Source organism: Artemia sp. Qi Xiang Cuo, chromosome 16 (genome assembly GCF_049724085.1).
Source record: "Artemia sp. Qi Xiang Cuo chromosome 16, ASM4972408v1, whole genome shotgun sequence".
Taxonomy (NCBI): domain Eukaryota; kingdom Metazoa; phylum Arthropoda; class Branchiopoda; order Anostraca; family Artemiidae; genus Artemia; species Artemia sp. Qi Xiang Cuo.
The window spans coordinates 17,435,249-17,457,076 of record NC_142809.1 but is presented as its reverse complement, the minus strand read 5'-3'; the positions used below and the strand labels follow the sequence as shown (position 1 = coordinate 17,457,076).

General features: G+C 35.7%; 1 long non-coding RNA gene across 2 annotated transcripts in view; it reads right to left on the bottom strand.

Moving 5' to 3' along the window:
* Positions 1-1,680: 1,680 nt before the first annotated feature.
* LOC148942637 (uncharacterized) overlaps positions 1,681-21,828 on the bottom strand; it is a 41,174-nt gene continuing 21,026 nt past the window's right edge. The window contains exons 2-4 of one of the 2 annotated variants that reach the window (XR_016143078.1): positions 11,816-11,984; positions 7,975-8,209; positions 1,681-2,310 (exon numbers count right to left, since the gene is read on the bottom strand). This is a non-coding gene — a long non-coding RNA (uncharacterized LOC148942637). Of the gene's footprint in view, positions 2,311-6,931; positions 8,210-11,815; positions 11,985-21,828 lie in introns of those variants that run through there. The other variant, XR_016143077.1, reaches the window with a different exon arrangement.

Below are 21,828 nucleotides of genomic sequence, written 5' to 3'. Positions count from 1 at the left end.
GATACTAATGGCTAATACTCTTTCGATTTCCAACGAAAGGACATGACCTCCTCGTGGATACAAGATAATAGCCCCATTGCAAGATGAGAGACATGTACACACTGATAAATACTGCCGAATTATATTTGCCGAGATGGATACTGGCAAGCATCTTGAGCGTTGCCAGAAAATCCCCCAGGACGGGGAGGCAAGTGTTACCAGGAGCCACAGAATAAACATATATACGATCAATAGCGAGAAGTTTCTCCAAAAATGATACAGGTTAAACCCCTCGTAAAAAGATTTCCCCTTGTGCGTCTCAGCAATAGTTTCAGCCGCTTCTTGGAATTCAGTCAGATCACAGTATTTGTCATGCGCGAAGGCGGAGTCATGAAGAGTGGCTTAGCTTGATGTATTTCAAAAATCTTTATGAAAAAGTATAGGACTTTTCGCTACTATTCATATGTATATATACTTATGCTGTGCCTGGAATTTATCTTAGCGACGTTTAGACGGGAAATTTGGATTGTATGTTTATCTTGATTTGAAATGTGATTGATTTTATGTTTATCTTATCTTTTTATACGGGCAACAAACTGTAAGTAAGGAGCAACTCGTGCTTACACGAACCAGAACTTTAAAATAAGCTTATATTAATTAACTATATTAATCCTCAAGTAATTTTTACGCCACAAACTTCGGACGCTAACAGTCAGTTTAGAAATCTGGATATACACAATTTCAGAGCAAGCAGTGGGGTTCTACAGGGGCTGGAGCCTCCTTAGACAGGCGCATGATTTTAAAAACGATCAGAAATTAAATGAAAAAACAAGTTTTTCCAAATGAAAATAAAGAGTGAAATTACAACTTACAGTGAACATAAAGTATTCTGTATATAAAGGGGAGGAGGGTGCACCCTCCTTAATCCTCTTTGTGCTAAGGTTTGACTTCTTGTCAAGGACTTTTGACAAGGACCATTTAAATAGAACAAGAAGTATTTAATAAGCACTATAATTATAATAATTTATTCTTTACCCATTGTACTTCGCAACCCCGTATAGATAGTAGAGTAACAGACACAAAAAAAAGCCAAATACTCGTACATATACAGAAGCCCGTTCATACACATGTACTTAAACTAATTAATACAGAAAAGTGCAACCAGAAAAAAGAACATATACAAAGGAGCTATGGAAATATTAGATACAATAAACAGCAAACACAAATCAACACAATGGCACAGGAAGATGAAAAGGATCCGACCGCAGATAGACCTCCTCAATTAACTTGGAAGTAAACTTATGACATTACCAACAAGGTTCCTATACATTGAAGCAGAGATAGAAGAATTTACAGTAACGGAAATGCAATACTTTTTAATGCATAAGACTTTAGAGTAAAGTCAGGGGTTTAGGAGAGGCCAGACACTTTATATGCGGAATCATATCTATTTCTTTTAAGATTAATGTCACTCCTTACTTCCATTTGAAAATACTAGAGCTTTTACAACTTCCGCAGGAAATTTCCCTGTCTGTTTGACAACTCCCTTACCCCAGAGAAATTTGAGTTTGTATCTATACCGATTCGGAGCCACAAACAGCTGAACACGAGAAAAAAACCAGCTGCGAAAGCAGTAGTGTTGCTCAAAAAAAAAAAAAAAAAAAAAAAAAAAAAAAAAAAAAAAAAAAAACGCAGATTTTATACCCAGGTTGCCAACATTAATAAAACTGCCATTAAGACTGCTACAAAAGACACAAAGCCAACTACATGCCGGGTGCTGAGACAAATCATAATAAAGGCAGAAGGAATTGAAGTCAAGTTATTCGTCGGAGCAAATTATAATCGAGATGGCGATCCGAGTTATGCAATTAGAGACCTGAACCCTATTGTTTTTGTCCTCCTTAGTTTTTGGATTTATATAGAACCAAATCGTTTTTATCTTAATGGAGATACTACTATCTATTAAAAAATTTAAGATGATTTGATTGATGGATTATATTATTACTAGAAAATAAGTTATTTTTCATTCACTTCACTTTTGGCGGAATTAAAATAACGAACTGTTCTTCTCGGCACCAAAGAACCTTGAAATAACCTCCAACGACCAATTTAATATTTCGGCTGAAACTTCATAGGTGGTCTTGAGCCAGTCTTTGTCCCAACTCCGATGATGTCTCCGGAAAACCCCACAAATCTTCCTTGAACTTTGGCCAGTTTTTTTTTCATTTTCTGGTTTCCCATTTCAGGAGGGACCTGGTTCACAGATAACGACGTAAAGACATCATACTTGCGGGACGACGCAAAGTGTGGCCAAGGAGCTTCAGGTGGCATCTTTTGATAGTAATAATAATTTTATTACAACCCTTCATACAAATACAATGTAAATGCTCGAACGAGTTATAAAAACGAAAGAAAAAAAGTAACGATAAAATAACACGACGCTACAGAACAAAATTAAACTACGATAACTATGAAAAAGAGAAAACAAACGAAATCAAAATCACGATTTTAATGCACAAGACTAGCCAATGGAAAGTCGTGTATTGTTCTATTTCGACTTTTGAAACGGGTATACAACTCATCAATGTACAAATACAATGTAAATGCTCTAACGAGTTATAAAAACGAAAGAAAAAAAGTAACGATAAAATCACACGACGCTACAGAACAAAATTAAACTACGATAACTATGAAAAAGAGAAAACAAACGAAATCAAAATCATGATTTTAATGCACAAGACTAGCCAATGGAAAGTCGTGGATTATTCTGTTTCGACTTTCCAAACGAGAATATAACTCATTCATTTCATTACTTTATTCAAAAATATGATACCTCTGAAAAACATAAGAGTTTCAGAACCATATGGGAATTCCCAATAAATATTTGCAATACCAAAAAAAAATGAACGAATTTGGTTACGTTCGGTTTTACTAAAGCAATTCCATAAAAGGGTTAAAAAAAAAGACACGTGGCGCGAACATGGCGTTACAGAGACGACCGAGCATAATTTATCAAATTGACCTTTAGTTCGTGCTAGCTTACCGTAAGTTTTCCGCAGTTTTTCTTTAAGTGCTGCAATAACTAAATTTTTAGTAACTTTAATAGAATTCCCATATCGGAGTCCGAGATACTCAAACTTATGCTTTTGGACAACTGTCTTCCTGCAAACATCAACAACACGATTTGGCAATGTTTCGTCGTTCAAAACGACGAATTCAGTTTTTGACGGCTCTATTTTTAGCCCAAAATCACCAAGTGTAGATGACTCGGCATTAGTGGCTTTCTGTAAAGATTCTAAATTATCACTTATCAATAGTAGATCATCTGCGTAAGATATATGACTAGCATCAATTCCATCATCTATCAAAAAATCTTCTATCGATTTTGTCGCAGGACGTATTGCATGACAAGAGAACTTAGAGAGCGCTCAAGTAGCAGCCTGAGCGTCGTCCAATTATAGCTTGATTTGTGAATTTTCTCGTGGTTTTTCTGCTGTGATGGTGTAAGTAATCGAAAATTTGACTTTCCTAGTTTCCATTAGTGCACTAATGATGGCATTAAAGAACTGAAAAGCTGACTTATACGAACTGAATTCATCTCGCTGACAGTGGCGCCATCTATTTTGTAATTGGGAGTTTAATTGGAGATGGCGTTCCAGAGCGCTCAAATAGCAGCCTGAGCGTCGTACAAGTATAGCTTTATTTGTGAATTTTCTCATGGTTTCTTTTCTGCTGTGGTGGTATGAATAATTGAAAATTTGACTGTCATAGTTTCCATTAGTGCAATAACGATGGCATTAAAGTACGGAAAAGCTGATTTATACGAACTGAATTCATCTCGTCTGACAGTGGCGCCATTTATTTTCATTAACTTAAGGCTCTTTCGACTGTTGAGAAAGCCGCCAGATGTCAATCCAAGTCAACAGCGATCCAAGCGTAGCCACAGAGGGAAAAGAGGAGGCCAAAGAAATAAAAATTGTGCTATCCCTGTTCTCGTTTCTAACAACAGAGCGAGGTCTCTCAGTACAGCAAGGGAACGTTTTCTGATAGTAGTTAATTGCATCCCTCCTAGTGAAATTCCTCCTTCGCTTCGTCCGTGGTACGCTGACCCAGTATCGTCACTGTCAAGTACCCCACCCCCCTAACACCTGAGTTTTTCTTGTCGAAGTGCAGACTTCCCAATATCCTAGTATGTAATGCCCGATCACTAAACAATAAAACCGACGAACTTGAAGTAGTTCTCAAACAGACGAGTTCCCCCATTGCTGTTATCACAGAATGTTGGGATATTAACGATGAAACCGGGCCTATCAAGGGGTACAAGTGTTTTTTTAATACGAGACGCGACCGAGGGATTAACCGACGAGGCGGTGGGGTCGGACTGTACTTTCGGGAAGACTTACCTTGTAAATTACTAAGTCAGCCCAGTGAATCATGCCATGAAGTAATTTGGGTCGAATGCAAACCAAAGCGCCTATCAAAGCGATATTCGTGCTTGGTTGTAGCTGCAGTTTACTACCCCGAAAGTGCAAAGAACAGAAAAGAACTGATCCAGTATATCCAAAACCGCACTGATGACCTACGCCGCAGACACGCAGCGCCTGCTTTTGTAATCGCTGGTGATTTCAATCAGACTAATAAGGCATGGGTCTCCAGCATGCTTGACCTTAAGCAAGTTGTCTCAATCCCTACTCACGTCAGTGGTAGTATATTAGATCTTATTTTCACGAACATTCCCGATTATTACGAAGTACCCTTCTCTCTCGGTCCGTTGCATAACTCTGACCATAACACACTTCTTTGGAAGGCCAAAGTTGGCCTTCCAGCACCACGTAAAGTAAAAATTACCACTCGACCTATGACTAAAGAGGCAATTCGTTCCTTTGGACAGTGGATTGGGACGTTTGACTTTGATGAGATTTGCTCTATGACAGATATCGACCAGAAAGTTGATACTTTCAACTCTTTGCTGTCATGTAAATATCACGAACATTTCCCTGAGAAAAAAATAACTGTTAGTGATACTGACAAACCTTGGGTAACACCCGATCTAAAGAAGCTTATCTTAACTCGCTGCCAGTTACATCGCAGTGGGGATATTGTTCAAGCAAACAAACTTCGTAACCGCATTGTTAAACTGTTACGAGCAGCGCAGAAAAGGTACGTTCATGACAAAGTCTCGCCTCTCCTTCAAGGTGAGCCCCGTAGGTGGCACTCTGAAGTCAAGCGTCTTACCGGTAAACGTACCACCAGTGAAATTAAGATACAGAAAGACGACACAACGCTGATAAAATCAGCCGAAGTGAACGCCTTTTTCACTTCAATCTGTACTACTCACCCGTCCTTCACCGAAGCCGAAATCGAAGCCCTCATTGCTGACGTCTCTGAAGATACAATCGTTGAAGTATCCGAGTTCGCGGTGTATAAAGAACTTCAAAAGTTAAAAAGCAACTGTGCTTCTTACCCAGGAGAATTGCCAGTTAAACTTTTAAGAGAATATTCTATGTTTTTAGCAAAACCACTCTCATCAGTGATCAATCAGTCGTTCAAGGAGCACAAATTCCCGAGTGCTTGGAAAAAAGCCTACGTCCGCGTCTTACCTAAAGTCAAAGACCCGAAGTCCTGCAATCAGCTTCGTCCGATTTCTATTACGCCTAATATGGCTAAAGTGACTGAATCTTTTATTTATAGAGAGCTCCTAGCCCAAGTTCAGCCAGCCCTAGATCCGTTTCAGTACGGCTGCTTGAAAGGGAGTAGTACGACGCATTATCTAGTACGTCTCTACCACCTGATTACCGAGTGGTTGGACAAAGGCAGTAGCCTCGTTGACCTGCTTTTAGTCGACTATCGTAAGGCTTTTGACTTGATCCGCCACTATACAGCAGCAAATAACCTCAAAAAGATGGGCGCTAGGAAGCATATTTTGCTCTTAGTTGTTGACTTCCTGCGTAACCGCTGTCAGTGTGTCTATGCTCTCTTCCCTAGTGACTTAAACTCTGAGTGGGCTGAACTAACGTGTGGCGCACCACAAGGCACTAAGCTGGCAGCTCTTTTGTTTTTAGCGGTAATTAACTACATTATCCTCGAGTTTGAAGACAGATTCAAATACGTGGACGATCTCTCCCTACTTCTGAAATATCTTGCTGAAAAGTCAGACGTGTATCCCCAGTTCAGCAGTGAGATCAGGAACTCCTTTCTCGAGGCGTGTAGCATTAATGACCTCCAGCTTAATATGAATAAAACAAAAGTCATGAGGTTTAATCCGCTTAAGCGTGACCTCTCAGGCCCGGTTCCTTGGTACCCTACTACCTCAACCTCAGTGATTCTCGGGGTTACTTTCAGTGACGACTGTTCATTTAGCGCGCACATCGCCGGTCTGGTGAAAAAAGGTAGTTGCGCATTACAGTCGCTAATTACCTTGCGCCGACTGGGTTTCTAACAAAGTCAGCTGAAGACGGTTTACGTCACGTATGTGCGCCCAATCCTTGAATATGCGTGTCCTGTGTGGGGCCCTCAGGCTCATAATATTGAATACCTAAGTGAAGATCTGGAAGCCATTCAAAAACGGGCAGTGAAAGTGATACTAGGCCCGAAATACAACTCTTATGAGGCTGCCCTTAGTACCTTACGACTGCCAACGTTGCGTGATAGGCGCTTACAGTTAATGTGCAATTTTGGGCAGTCCCTTCTTTCGTCCCAGAAACACCGTTCGTTGCTTCCCCCACCTGCACCTATCACCGCCAACACCCGCCATAAAAATCAACTAGTGCCGCCAAAGTGTCGAACAACCCGTCACAGCAATTCTTTCGTGCCTTTTTTTGTCAGTTATTTAAACCGCCAGTGACCAGTTTTATGCAATGTACTAAACAGCGCCATTTAGTCGGGGCTTCGGCCACGGCTACGATAGTTGTTTATAAATAAATGAGTCTATGAGTCTATGAGTCTATGCATTGTTAAATATCACAGGGCTGATTACAGAGCCTTATTTAACACCCCTACATATATCTATACGTCCAGAAAGCTGTCCCGCAGACCGAATTCTTACTAGAGATTTTCGATACCATTGCCATAGACAATTACAAACAATTACAAACAAACATAGTGAGAGGAAGTTCTTCTTAATGGCCGCCACACTAATTCCTTACTTGGCAATTATTTTGCATACAATATTTAATTAGGTTATTACAATTTTGCACATTAGTATGTGATGCAAATAAAAATCTATAGGAATTTATTTCGACAGCAGAGGGGTAATTTCGTCAGATCTACAAGAAGAGATTTATTAACCAAAATACTGCAATATACAAAAAAAAAGAAAGCCTTTTTTATTTCGTAAGAGAAAGGGGAAGCCTCGGTGAAAGCCCTTGCATAACATATATGCCTAAGGAAGTAATTCTGAAACTAATCCCCCACTGACTAAACATCTTCTCGACTTAGGTCTGAAATAAGAGTGGTTATTGAAACTATTGCAGGAACTGGGAATCCACTTACTCAAATTGGAAGACCTGATCCCCCATATAGCCCTGGAGACAAGAAGCCATCTAATAGAAGGTTGTTCAGCCGGGATAAGATGCTCGCTGGAGACGTTTCATAAATTGGGTTTTAAGATGGAGGACATAGTTGTAGAGGGTCATGTCAGACAGTTGGAAGTGTATATAAAGGATGGAGATTTACCCCACGGTCCCCAAACCACTGGCTAGGCTTCTGTTTGGGTGGTAGAGCAATAGGCTCTTGGGGCATGGACTTTGCTTGACCGTTTCACGATGACTGAAGGGACGTGCTATCATAAATCGATAGCAACGTGCAACGAACGTACATTCATTTAGAGCATATATTACGAACGTGCAACATATATATTCTTTTTTATACCACATTTCTATTATTTGGTAGAAATTAGTGACAAATTAATGTTCAATTTCTTAACTATTTATCATAATTTTTTTTTAACTTGGATCGAATTCGATCCACCAAGACTTTTATTTCGACAATAGTTACCTAACTACAGTTTGAACTACTTAAAACTGGTATACACGGACTACAGCCAGAACAATTCTTCTCAACTGAGAGGTCATACAAAAGTAACCGACGAATGTTTTGGGTTTAGTGTAAGATGATTTCTTCAATTTCAATGTGCTGACACAATGTGGCATTCGGAATATAAGACCCGCTTCATCTACTTCACATGGGGTCGATCGGTTTTAGCATCTTCAACAACTTCAACTCGGATAATCTAAAATAAAGAAAACTCCGTCATATACCTTTCTTTTAAATTAATGCAAGAACAAGACGAAACTAATTGAAGTAGATGTTAACACAACAAAATGTTAATTTATAACTAACAATTATTTTACCTAACATACACTCGTAGGAAGACAATAAGTGGCGGAATACTTTTCATTATACATTCAGTCTCATTCCAGAAGAATAAAATGGGAAAACACTGTGACTATTTGTACCATTATGTATGCTTGAAACAGAGGGGGGAAAGATCCACTCCCCAAGATTAATCGAAAGGATAAATCCTGGTAAAAAGGTAAAATGATGGTAAAAAAAATCACCTTTTTGTATTCCCCCCCCAAGTAAAATCATTACGTAGATTATCAACTTTAAACCCTTTCACATATTCTATAGTTTATTAACTTGTTTACTTTGCCTATTGGTCTTACCGAGGTGCGATTCCTCGATTATGAATGCGTAATACAAATTTAAGAAGAGTCAACTTGAAAACGGTTTAGCCAAGGTACGCATTAACAATATTCTACAGTTTTTAACTTCTCCGGTCCGACTACTTGTAGTAAAATAATCAGAAGGGCAATAACAGATTAGTTTTTCACAGATTGAGAACGATAAACAAGCCAGGATCGACAAGCTTAGACCTGTACGCTAAACTTCATGGCATATGGACAAGACAAACAAATATTGTAGAACGGATAAGCATTTTTTTTTTTTTTATTCGAATATAAACTAACTTTGTTTTTAATTACATGTTCTGGACTGCTATAGGTAGATCAACCAGTTAATATAGCTGGATTCATTTTTGACAGAAAAGGAACGTCCCACTGGAAGGAATCTATCAACAAGGAGCTGTACTGTCACCGACAAGGCAACTGGAAGCGACCAGTTGTAAAAAAAAAAAAAAATCATCATTTATTTTTTATGTCTTAGTACAAAACGAAGCTGTTTCTAGCTGTACGGTCTTGGCTGCTAAGTCAGATAAGTTAATATAATGCGATGATTTGCTTTTGACCGATTAAAATGCAGCACTGACTAGAATCAACCAGCATGGAGCGGTACTGTCAACTTCATAGCAGCTGGTTAAGACAGACGATCATTTATAAAACAGATTGCGTTTCAATTTCAAAGTCTTAACATAAAATAATGTTGTAATGTTGTTTCTAACTGTACGTTCTAGGCTACTTAAGGTAGATTATCCAGTATAATACGGTTGGATTTAGTTTTGCCGGATTAAAACGGCAAACTGGTCAGAATCGATCAACATGGAGCTGTAGTGTCAACTTTATAGCAGCTGGATAAGACAGACGATCATATGTAAAATAGATTATCATTTAATTTTTAAGTATCAACATAATATAATACTGTTTTTAACTGTACTTTCTGGGCTACTAAAGGTAAATTACTCACCATAATACAGTTGGATTTGCTTTTGACTGTATGGAGCGTAACACTGGTCAGAATGGGCCAGCATGGAGCTGTAGTGTCAATTTCATAGCAGCTGGATAAGGTAAAAATGAGTCGAAGTGAAGAACACAATTCAACTAAAAGTTCGAGGACAAAATAATACCACAAGCTCTGGGTAGCTAATAGTAGATCAGTCCGATTGATATAAATGGGTTTGCTTGATAGACTGAGACCGTCACAGAAGTCAGAATTGGCCAGCGAAGAGCTGTACTGTCAACTGCATAGCAGCTGGATAAGTAAAAATGAGTCGAAGAGAAGAACACAATTAAACTAAAAGTTCAAGGACAAAATAATACCACAAGCTCTGGGCAGCTAATAGAAGATCAGTCCGTTTGATATAGCTGGGCTTGCTTGATAGATTGAGACCGTCACAGAGGTCAGAATTGGCCAGCGTAAAGCTGTACTGTCAACTTCATAGCAGCTAGATAAGATAAAAATGAGTCGAAGAGAAGAACACAATTCAACTAAAACTTCGAGGACAAAATAATGGTCAGAATTGACCAGCATGGTGCACAGTCGACTACATGGCTGCACAGTCGACTACATACAAAATCCAATACTATTTTTATATTCCCTAAAATTATAATCAATCTTAAACCTCATACTTTCAAAATATGCTATTACATTCAAATCTTATCTAATATATAAACTTAAAAATACTAAACAAAGCTTGAAAATAACTAATGTAGAGAAAAGAATTCAAGAGTTCTTAATGTGACTATTTTGACACGATATATTTGGCGAGTACAGGTCCAAGAGCCTCTCTTCATTTCCCTCCCATTCTCTGTGAAACAATATTCTTTTCACCATAAAGAGTGTAAATTCAAAAAAGAACATAAAACTGTCTAAACAAAACACATAAAATTGTCTCGCAAAGAACATAAGAATATAAAACGCAAAGAACTCTCAAAAACTCTCGCAAAGAACACAAGAACACAAAACTGTCTCGCAACCAAAAACTGTCTAACCACAATTGCATCAAACACAACAAAGGAAGGTTAATTATTCGTCGAGTGACCATTACCATAGAGGGAAGAACAACTCAGCCCCTCACTATCAAAAGGTAGAGGGTTGATGGTCAACCCGATCGCAGGCTTCATTGGCCCATGTACTTAATGGATTAATTTGGCACTGGCCCGTGAGCTTGGTCTTTGATATTCAAAAGCCTTATCCACCTTTTTGGCTGACTTCTCCCGCCTCCATTGAAAAGTCACACCTCTACCAAGCTGCCTAAGATAATTTAAAATTACATCTTTTTTTATTTACATACAGTGAGTCTCCTTTTCAACACTGTTACAGAAAGGGTACCCTCTATTAGTGTTTTTCAAGGTATATCTTTTATACTGTCTTATGGAATTGTATCTACATGTCTACTCATTTCTGCACTGAGGACGATTGAGTAGAGGCACCAAACGAAATCTTTGCAATTTACTCTTTTACTCTCTTACTCTTTTTTCTTTCCATCTTACTCTTTTTTTCATTGGCTGTGGTTTACCTTGTTTTTATCTTTTTTTTAGCTCTATGTTTTCTAATTTTGCTAAATTTACAGAATTATTCCAAAGCCAACAAAAAAAATTCAGAAACAAGCAATAATTTTTTTGAAGCCTTCATGAACATTATTTCAATGGTATAACAGTTTGTACAGCAATTTAAATAGGAAATGCTGTTTTCCCAAAACGTTGCTACCCCAAGAGTGAAGAAATTTGTTGCTAATTTTTAGCTCTTTTGTGCAAGTTATTTAGAAGCCCTTAAAGCATTATTCGGATTGTTACAATTTGAAAAAAAAAACATGAGAATCATACAACTTGTACGACAACTATAAGAAGTGATGGTAGGTATTATAAAGATAATAATATTTTCAGGGTGGGGGATAATTGTTTGTTGTATACTTACTTGCTATCAACGTTTTCGTTCTTTTTTTTTCTTTTGTTTTCAAACCAGATAGAACAGTTATTAAAAAGACGTATTATGACTACACTCCTATTAAAGCTTTTCAACTTGAAAAACCATTTTGAATATAACTTTACGTCAAACGATCCCAATCAAAAGGTGATATCTAACCAAATCACTTTACGGGACCCTGTGAAACAAGATCCAATTTTAATCCATAAAGACAATGTAAAAAAGTTTTTCATACCTAGATAGTGTGCTCTGGCTCTGTGTCGGGCAGCCATATCCCTGTAGCATTGAGTCACAGCACTGGCAAGGTCTCTGTGTTCCCTGTACATGTTGTGTGTGCCTGATCTGAAATCGTAACGAAGCCATACTCCAAAGCTTTTTAGTTTCAATGGGGTCTTTTCGTAAACCTTAAAATATTGAACTATTAACTGATTTATTTAAAAATTATTTGTTTTTTCAATGGAATATTTTTATTCATGACAGATATCAGTCCTGAATTTTTTTTTTTTGTCTCCTTTGAATTAACATTTCTCTAAGTTTCAGGTACGCACAAGTGGACCGCGATACACCAGAGCATAATACAGTGATGGATAATTTATCTTCCTAAATTTCAATACTTTTCGAACGAGACAATTGTTACTAACAAATAAACTTGTCATGGATAGGCGAAGTTGGTAACGGAGGATAATTTGATCCTTCTCCAAAGATTATTTCAAGCCCATCCCCCTGTAGCAAATAAAAAATAGATCCAGGAACTAGAAATGTATCTATTCCTCCTCCCCTTTTCCATCTTCAAATACTGGAGTACCTTAAGCAGGCGCTGCAGTTCCATAACACCTCCCATTAAGTACAAATACTGTATAATATTCTTTTAATGTCTGAAGCAATTTCCTCCCTCATCATCACTTTCTTCTCCATTTACAAGAGCTATATATATATATATATATATATATATATATATAAATATTAAAGAAATTTAATGTTTAGTAATGAAGATCACGAGCTAAGTTTTGAAACTTTGAAAGTCACATCATAGCTGAACCGTTTAAGAGATATAAAAGACTTGATTTTTCAATGCACAATTTTTTTAATAGTAGGTTATCTCTTGAGTCGGAATACACCATGCTGCGCAAAGTACTATGTGAAGAAATATGAAAAAAATTATTACATCTTTCAAACCAACAACTTACACTGGAGGCTCACCCCCCCCCCTCCTCATGGCAAATCCTGAAAGCAGAATTTTGCTGCCGTTGACTTTACGTTCTACCTACCCAAATGGATATCTTACATAGTTAGGTCTTAATTTAGTGTATACAGTTTGGGAACGCCACTTCAGCCAAAAGTGAGCTAAATTGGAGCTGAACTGTAAAAACCATCTACGATATCATGAATTATGTCAACAAGCTTAGCAAATTTAGAACACTTTATATGATTTAAATTTGACCGTTAGTACACCCACACAAAAAGGGTATCCCCTTTATGAAAAGAACTTGATAAATATCCAAAGATTTTGGCCTGACAACACGTCATTTTTCTAACATTACAGCCTCGCTCCCTCGTACAAGATTCAATGTTTCCTTCAATGTGGAAGTACGTGCATAATCTCAAAATTTCCACTAGTAAAAGAAAAAGAATACCCATATAATTCATGACTTTTCGTAATATGTATAGTAAACTTTCTATACGAGTTAAAGTGTCTTCTAGAAGTGGACAAATTATTCTGCGTAACTCAGTATCAGTGAGGAGAGAGATCCGACCACTGTAGACTGTAGCGTCTTCTTTTTAGAAATATGACACACATTTCATACCCCGCGTATAGGGTCTGAGCAAATACGTCACAACCTTAGCTCAGTTGTTTCCTGGCATTCAATCAGATAACAGGCTAATTATGTATGGGAAATATATTGTCGATGGCTGCCAAAGCAGCGGAAAAAACCGTGGTGTGAGGATATTTTTGCATGGAATTCCTGCAAGTAAGTAAGTATCTCTATTTTATATTCGTATATAAAATATAAGTATTTATAACTTTAAAACAGATATATATAACTAAGTATACATGCAGCACATAACTTTAGAAGGTGATTTAGCCTGTTTAAAATATGCGAGTAGCTCCTTTAGATAGCCCTAGTTTTTAAGTCTATGCTTGCTACAAAACGATATGAGTAAGGTGTCAGTAGAATGCTAACTTATACTTTGCTTACGCCCCCGTACCAAACAGGTTCTTCTAGTAGTCCTATTCTACAGGTCATCACACTCTTTGCCAGGGGAATGACGCAATTTCAAAGACTAGAACCTTATACTTTGCTTACGCCCCAGTACAAACAGGTTCTTCTAGTAGTCCTATTCTACAGGTCATCACACTCTTTGCCAGGGGAATGACGCAATTTCAAAGACTAGAACCTTATACTTTGCTTACGCCCCCGTACAAACAGGTTCTTCTAGTAGGTAAACAGGTCATCACACTCTTACAAGGAATATACATGTTTTTTTTATTATGACATCGATTTTTTGTGTGTCAGTTGATTAGAGAAAGTTCGCGGTTTGTCCAATATAATAACTTTATTAGTCATTTTTCTAAAAAAACTTGTAATGCTACAATTTACTTAATTAAAAAAAAAAAAACCCGATATAATTGTGATGCTAAAAGACTGGTTTCGCTTCATGGGTTCATTAATAGAAGGACTAATGGTTATGAAAAGGGTAATTACTTCTTTAGTTTACGAGATTTGCGAATTTTTTGCGAAAAGATATTTGCGTAGACGCTTACAAGGGACATTGCTAGAAAGTATTCAATAGCTTAATTGAAAAGTAACGATAGAATGACATTGTGACTTGACCTAGCTTTACCTCGCCGATGTGTTCTTTATAATACGTAATTAACTTTTGAAAATTATTGTCAATTTAAAAAGAACTGGCTGAAAAGTGTTAGGAGGGGGGGGGGTTGCTTAGAGGGGTGAGGTGCACGAGGGGTCAGTTACAGGGGATACAGGGGCACGGAGGGTTTCGGTTAGACACGGGTTCAGTTACTAGGGGGGGTCAGTTGCATGGGGGGAATCCCTTTTTTTTTCGTAAATCGGGCTCCCTGTTTTCAAAATCCCTTTTTCTTCTAAGGCTTGGAGCATTTGGTGACTAGATAGACGGGGTGTCAGTTATACATGGGTTCAGTTACATGGGATTGGTGGTTGTTATAATACACAAGTTCTATTTTAACAGTGTTGTGAGATCCCCTACCACACCCCCAAAGGACTCCGATTCCCCCATCCCGTGTCTTAGCGAAGTTACTCTGTGGTCGTTATAATACACAAGCTTTAGTTTACGAGATTTGGGGACGTGAGTTGCACGAGAGTTCAGTTACATACGGATTCACTTACACGGGGGTTTAGTTAAATCTTCGTCTGAAAAATAGGAGTTCACACTTAAAAAAGTTCTATTAAGAGCTATTTTTATTGACATGTTTCATTTTTGAACAAAAACTATGCTTTTCTGACTGAAGATACACATTTGAATCAGAAAAGGTGAAAATGTACACATCTAAAACAGAAAAGTGTGTTTTGACTATATTTTCTATAATTTAGTCTGAAAAATAGGACTTCACACTTAAAAAGTTCTATTATGAGCTTTTTTATGGAAATGGTTCATTTTTGAACCGAAACTATTCTTTTGTGACTGAAGATATACATTATAATCAGAGAAATTGTTCAAAAATATGCTAAAAGATGATTCCCGTGAAGCTATTGTAGTTTTCTATAAAAAATAAATGATTTTCAAAATCAAAGAAAATGGCCCCCATCTTTAGCAAATATAGCCTTAGCTAGTTAAAAATGCGCATAAATTCTTGATTTTCAATCTAACTTAACTTGTGGTAATAGGACTTCATTCAAACAAGTAAATCGGCTTTATTTAAAATACATTAATTGCACAAAAAAGACTATTATTTTTCATTGTTTTTCCTTCCAGGTGCTAAGGTCTCCATCTCGCTTTCAGTTAGTTTTTTTCTAAGTATACGATAGTAACGATTATGCCATCTCCATACTTCATAGTAGCCATCATGAGTTATATAATGATCATCATCCAATTTAGGCTCCCGATCTAAAAAAAAAAAAAAAACAATTCAAAATAGAACTAGATCTTAACTAACAATTGTTAGTGATAGTGTTACAATTGTTACCATGTAGAACTACAGAATGATTTAAAACTGTATTAAAAGTTCAGAAACACATCTATACTATTTGCTAACAAACAGGGTTTCAGTTACATAGGGTCGGTGGTCGTTATAATACAAAAGTTTTATTTGAATAGTGTTGTGAGATCCCCTACCACCCCCCCCCAGGACGCTGCCTGGCCCGCCCCCATCCCAGCCCATGTATTAGCGAAGTTACTCTGCGGTCGTTATAATACACAAGCTTTAGTTTACGAGATTTGGGGACTTGAGTTGCACGAGAGTTCAGTTACATACGGATTCAGTTACACGGGGGTTTAGTTAAATTTTCGTCTGAAAAATAGGAGTTCACACTTAAAAAAGTTCTGTTAAGAGCTATTTTTATGGAAATGGTTCATTTTTGAACCAAAACTATACTTTTCTGACTGAACATACACATTTGAATCAGAAAAGGTGAAAATGTACACATCTAAAACAGAAAAGTGTGTTTTGACTATATTTTCTATAATTTAGTCTGAAAAATAGGACTTCACACTTAAAAAGTCCTATTAAGAGCTTTTTTTTTTTTTTTTTTTTTTTTTTTTTTTATGGAAATGGTTCATTTTTGAACCGAAACTATGCTTTTGTGACTGAAGATATACATTATAATCAGAGAAATTGTTTAAAAATACGCTAAAAGATGATTCCCGTGAAGCTATTGTAGTTTTCTATAAAAAATAAATGATTTTTCAAAATCAAAGACACGACGGTTTAGTTAAATTTTAGTCTGGAAAAATAGGAGTTCACACTTAAAAATGTTCTATAAAGAGCTCTTTTTATGGAAATTATTCATTTTTGAAATAAAACTATGCTTTTATGACTGAACATACACATTTGAATCAGAAAAGGTGAAAATGTACACATCTAAAACATAAAAGTGTTTTTTGACTATATTTTATTTAATTTAGTCTTAAAAATAGGACTTCACACTTAAAAAAGGTCTTTTAATAGCTTTTTTTTTCCGCTTTTATTTCAGCCAATTGTGTTTAACAAAAAAAAAATAATGGAATTATTTAATGATATTCAGTTGTTGTGATTTTAAAAGTTCTGCTTTTGTTTCAGTCAATCGTGTATCTTCCCCAAAAAATACTTTTCAGACAATCAACTTCAGACTAACAAGAATTTTTTTTTTTTAACTGAAGTGGAAAATTTTGATATTATTTTGGGAAAATAGAATTGATCAATAACTTATTTCATTTTCATTAAGAAAATTCAGAATCAAAGTTGAACTTTTCTTCTTCCAGGAAAATATTGGGAACAGAACTGTAAATTTTTTCATCTCTTTGAGAAAAATCTGAATTGAAGTGGAAAATTTTATATTATTTTAGGAAAATAGAATTGATCAATAACTTATTTCATTTTCATTGAGAAAATTCAGAATCGAAGTTGAACTTTTTTAGTCTTCGCGATTTGTGTACTAACCATGAGTTTTGTAACAGCATGCGAGCAAGCTATTAATTGGTTTTTAGAGTTTTTCGGTTACTATTGAGCCGTGTCAATCCTTACTTACAGTTCGTTACCACGAACACAATAAATTGTTTCAGCCAATCGTGTATCTCCCCCGAAAAAATACTTTTCAGACAATCAACTTCAGACTAACTTTTTTTGTAACTGAAGTGGAAAATTTTGATATTATTTTGGGAAAATAGAATTGATCAATAACTTATTTCATTTTCATTAAGAAAATTCAGAATCAAAGTTGAACTTTTTTTCTTCCAGGAAAATATTTGGAACAGAACTTTAAATTTTTTCATCTCTTTGAGAAAAATCTGAATTGAAGTGGAAAATTTTATATTATTTTAGGAAAATAGAATTGATCAATAACTTATTTCATTTTCATTGAGAAAATTCAGAATCGAAGTTGAACTTTTTAGTCTTCGAGATTTTTGTATTAACCAGGAGTTTTCTAACAGCAAGCGAGCAAGCTATTAAAGCTGATAGAACATTACAAATTCTAAAAGTCATACTCGACTTATGTTAATTTCTGACCGTTTTGAGTCTGACTCGGTTAAACCACTGTTTGAAATCCATTTCTCAGTTGAGAGGACCTGTTTGACTAGTGACTTTACAAGTTTTTTTGTTAACTTGATAGGTTATTAGGATTTGATTAATGTCTTCAGGAAAGAGTTTTTGTTACTTGCTTACAATAGAACTATTCTAAAGAACAAGGACGGGTTAAGCTTAAAGATATTTATTGCTTAAATGTATTAACAGATAGCAAAAATAACATCAAATAATCTACCAATCGTGAAACTGTCACAAATTTGCATCGATAAATAAATGAAACCCAAAATGAACATACATTTTTTTTTTTTTGAAGGGGGGGGGAGGGATTTTTCCGGGGAGATGGATCAATAACTTATTTCATTTTCATTGAGAAAATTCAGAATCGAAGTTGAACTTTTTAGTATTCGCGATTTTTGTATTAAATAGGAGTTTTCTAAAAGCAAGCGAGCAAGCTATTAAAGCTGATAGAACATTACCAATTCTAAAATTCGCGCTCGACTTATGTTAATTTCTGCTCGTTTTGAGTCTGACTCGGTTAAACCACTGTTTGCAATCCATGTCTCCGTTGAGACGACCTGTTTGACTAGTTGCTTTACAAGTTTTTTGATAACTTGATAGGTGATTATGATTTGAATAATTACTTCAGGAAAGAGTTTGTTACTTACTTACAATAGAACTATTCTAAAGAACTATGACGGGTTAAGCTTAAAGATATATATTGCTTAAATGTATTAACATATAGCAAAAATAACATCAAATAATCTACCAATCGTGAAACTGTCACAAATCCGCATCGATAAATAAATGACACCCAAACTGAACATACATTTTTTTTTGAAGGGGGAGGGAGGGATTTGTCCGTGGAGATGGGGGCCAGATTTACTGGCATTATTTAGAAAACGATAATACAATAAATTAAAAAAAGTTTTTTCAACTGAAAGTAAGGAGCAAAATTAATACTTAGAACGAAGAGAATTATTACGTATACGAAGGGATCCCCCCCCTCCAGGGACCACAGGGACCGAAAGCCTACCACGAGTGGGACCCCTCCCCCCAACCCCGGGGTTGGGGGGGGGGGGGAGGGTCCCACTCGTGGTAGGCTTTCGGTCCCTGTGGTCCCTGGAGGGGGGGGGATCCCCTTCGTATACGTAATAATTCTCTTCGTTCTAAGTTTTAATTTTGCTCCTTACTTTCAGTTGAAAAAACTTTTTTTTTTAATTTATTGTTTTATCATTTTCTAAATAATGCCAGTAAATCTGGCCCCCCATCTCCCCGGAACTATGCCACCATCACCATGAAAAAAAAAATAGTTTATTGTACGGTTAGGTTTCCGTTTTGTAGCGATGGGGATTTTTTACAATTTCACACTTGGGCGTTTATTTTATGTTATTTTTTCTATATGTTAATACATTTAATCACTAAATATCTTTAAGCTTAACCCATCCTTGTTCTTTAGAATAGTTCTATTGTAAGCAAGTAACAAACTCTTTCCTGAAGTCATTATTCAAATCCTAATCACCTATCAAGTTATCAAAAAACTTGTAAAGCAACTAGTCAAACAGGTCCTCTCAACGGAGAAATGGATTGCAAACAGTGGTTTAACCGAGTCAGACTCAAAACGAGCAGAAATTAACATAAGTCGAGCGCGAATTTTAGAATTGGTAATGTTCTATCAGCTTTAATAGCTTGCTCGCTTGCTGTTATAAAACTCCTGGTTAATACAAAAATCGCGAATACTAAAAAGTTCAACTTCGATTCTGAATTTTCGAAATTAAAATTAAATAATTTTTTGATACATCTCCACTTAAAAATCCCTCCCTCTCCCTTCAAAAAAAAAAAAAAATTTATTTTAATTTTGGGTTTAATTTATTTATAGATGCGGATTTGTGAAATTTTAACGATTGGTAGATTATTTTATGTTATTTTTTCTATCTGTTAATACATTTAAGCAATAAATATCTTTAAGCTTAACCCGTCCTTGTTCTTTAGAATAGTTCTATTGTAAGCAAGTAACAAAAACTCTTTCCTGAAGTCATTATTCAAATCCTAATCACCTATCAAGTTATCAAAAAAAACTTGTAAAGCAACTAGTCAAACAGGTCCTCTCAACGGAGAAATGGATTGCAAACAGTGGTTTAACCGAGTCAGACTCAAAACGAGCAGAAATTAACATAAGTCGAGCGTGAATTTTAGAATTGGTAATGTTCTATCAGCTTTAATAGCTTGCTCGCTTGCTGTTAGAAAACTCCTGGTTAATACAAAAATCGCGAAGACTAAAAAGTTCAACTTCGATTCTGAATTTTCTCAATGAAAATGAAATAAGTTATTGATCAATTCTATTTTCCTAAAATAATATAAAATTTTCCACTACAAGTCAGATTTTTCTCAAAGATATTAAAAAATTTAAAGTTCTGTTCCAAATAATTTCCTGGAAGAAGAAAAGTTCAACTTTGATTCTGAATTTTCTTAATGAAAATGAAATAAGTTATTGATCAATTCTATTTTCCCAAAATAATATCAAAATTTTCCACTTCAGTTAAAAAAAAAAAGTTAGTCTGAAGTTGATTGCCTGAAAAGTATTTTTTCGGGGGAGATACACGATTGGCTGAAACAATTTATTGTGTTCGTGGTAACGAACTGTAAGTAAGGATTGACACGGCTCAATAGTAACCGAAAAACTCTAAAAACCAATTAATAGCTTGCTCGCTTGCTGTTACAAAACTCATGGTTAATACAAAAATCGCGAAGACTAAAAAAGTTCAACTTCGATTCTGAATTTTCTCAATGAAAATGAAATAAGTTATTGATCAATTCTATTTTCCTAAAATAATATAAAATTTTCAACTTCAATTCAGATTTTTCTCAAAGAGATGAAAAAATTTAAAGTTCTGTTCCAAATATTTTCCTGGAAGAAGAAAAGTTCAACTTTGATTCTGAATTTTCTTAATGAAAATGAAATAAGTTATTGATCAATTCTATTTTCCCAAAATAATATCAAAATTTTCCACTTCAGTTAAAAAAAAAATTCTTGTTAGTCTGAAGTTGATTGTCTGAAAAGTATTTTTTGGGGAAGATACACGATTGACTGAAAAAAAAGCAGAACTTTTAAAATCACAACAACTGAAGATCAGTAAATAATTCCATTATTTTTTTTTTTGTTAAACACAATTGGCTGAAATAAAAGCGGAAAAAAAAAAGCTCTTAATAGAACTTTTTTAAGTGTGAAGTCATATTTTTCAGACTAAATTATAGAAAATATAGTCAAAAAACACTTTTCTGTTTTAGATGTGTACATTTTCACCTTTTCTGATTCAAATGTGTATGTTCAGTCAGAAAAGCATAGTTTTAGTTCAAAAATTAATCATTTCCATAAAAATAGCTCTTAATAGAACTTTTTTAAGCGTGAACTCCTATTTTTTCAGACGAAAATTTAACTAAACCCTCGTGTCTTTGATTTTGAAAAATCATTTATTTTTTATAGAAAAAACTACAATAGCTTCACGGGACTCATCTTTTAGCGTATTTTTAAACAATTTCTCTGATTATAATGTATATCTTCAGTCACAAAAGCATAGTTTCGGTTCAAAAATGAACCATTTCCATAAAAAAAAAAAAAAAAAAAAAAAAAAAAAAAGCTCTTAATAGGACTTTTTAAGTGTGAAGTCCTATTTTTCAGACTAAATTATAGAAAATATAGTCAAAACACACTTTTCTGTTTTAGATGTGTACATTTTCACCTTTTCTGATTCAAATGTGTATGTTCAGTCAGAAAAGTATAGTTTTGGTTCAAAAATGAACCATTTCCATAAAAATAGCTCTTAATAGAACTTTTTAAGTGTGAACTCCTATTTTTTCAGACGAAAATTTAACTAAACCCCCCGTGTAACTGAATCTTTATGTAACTGAACTCTCGTGCAACTCAAGCCCCCAAATCTCTTAAACTAAAGATTGTTTATTATAACGACCGCAGAGTAACTTCGCTAATACATGGGCTGGGATGGGGGGGGGGGGAGGCGGAGTCCGTTGGGGGGGTGGTAGGGGATCTC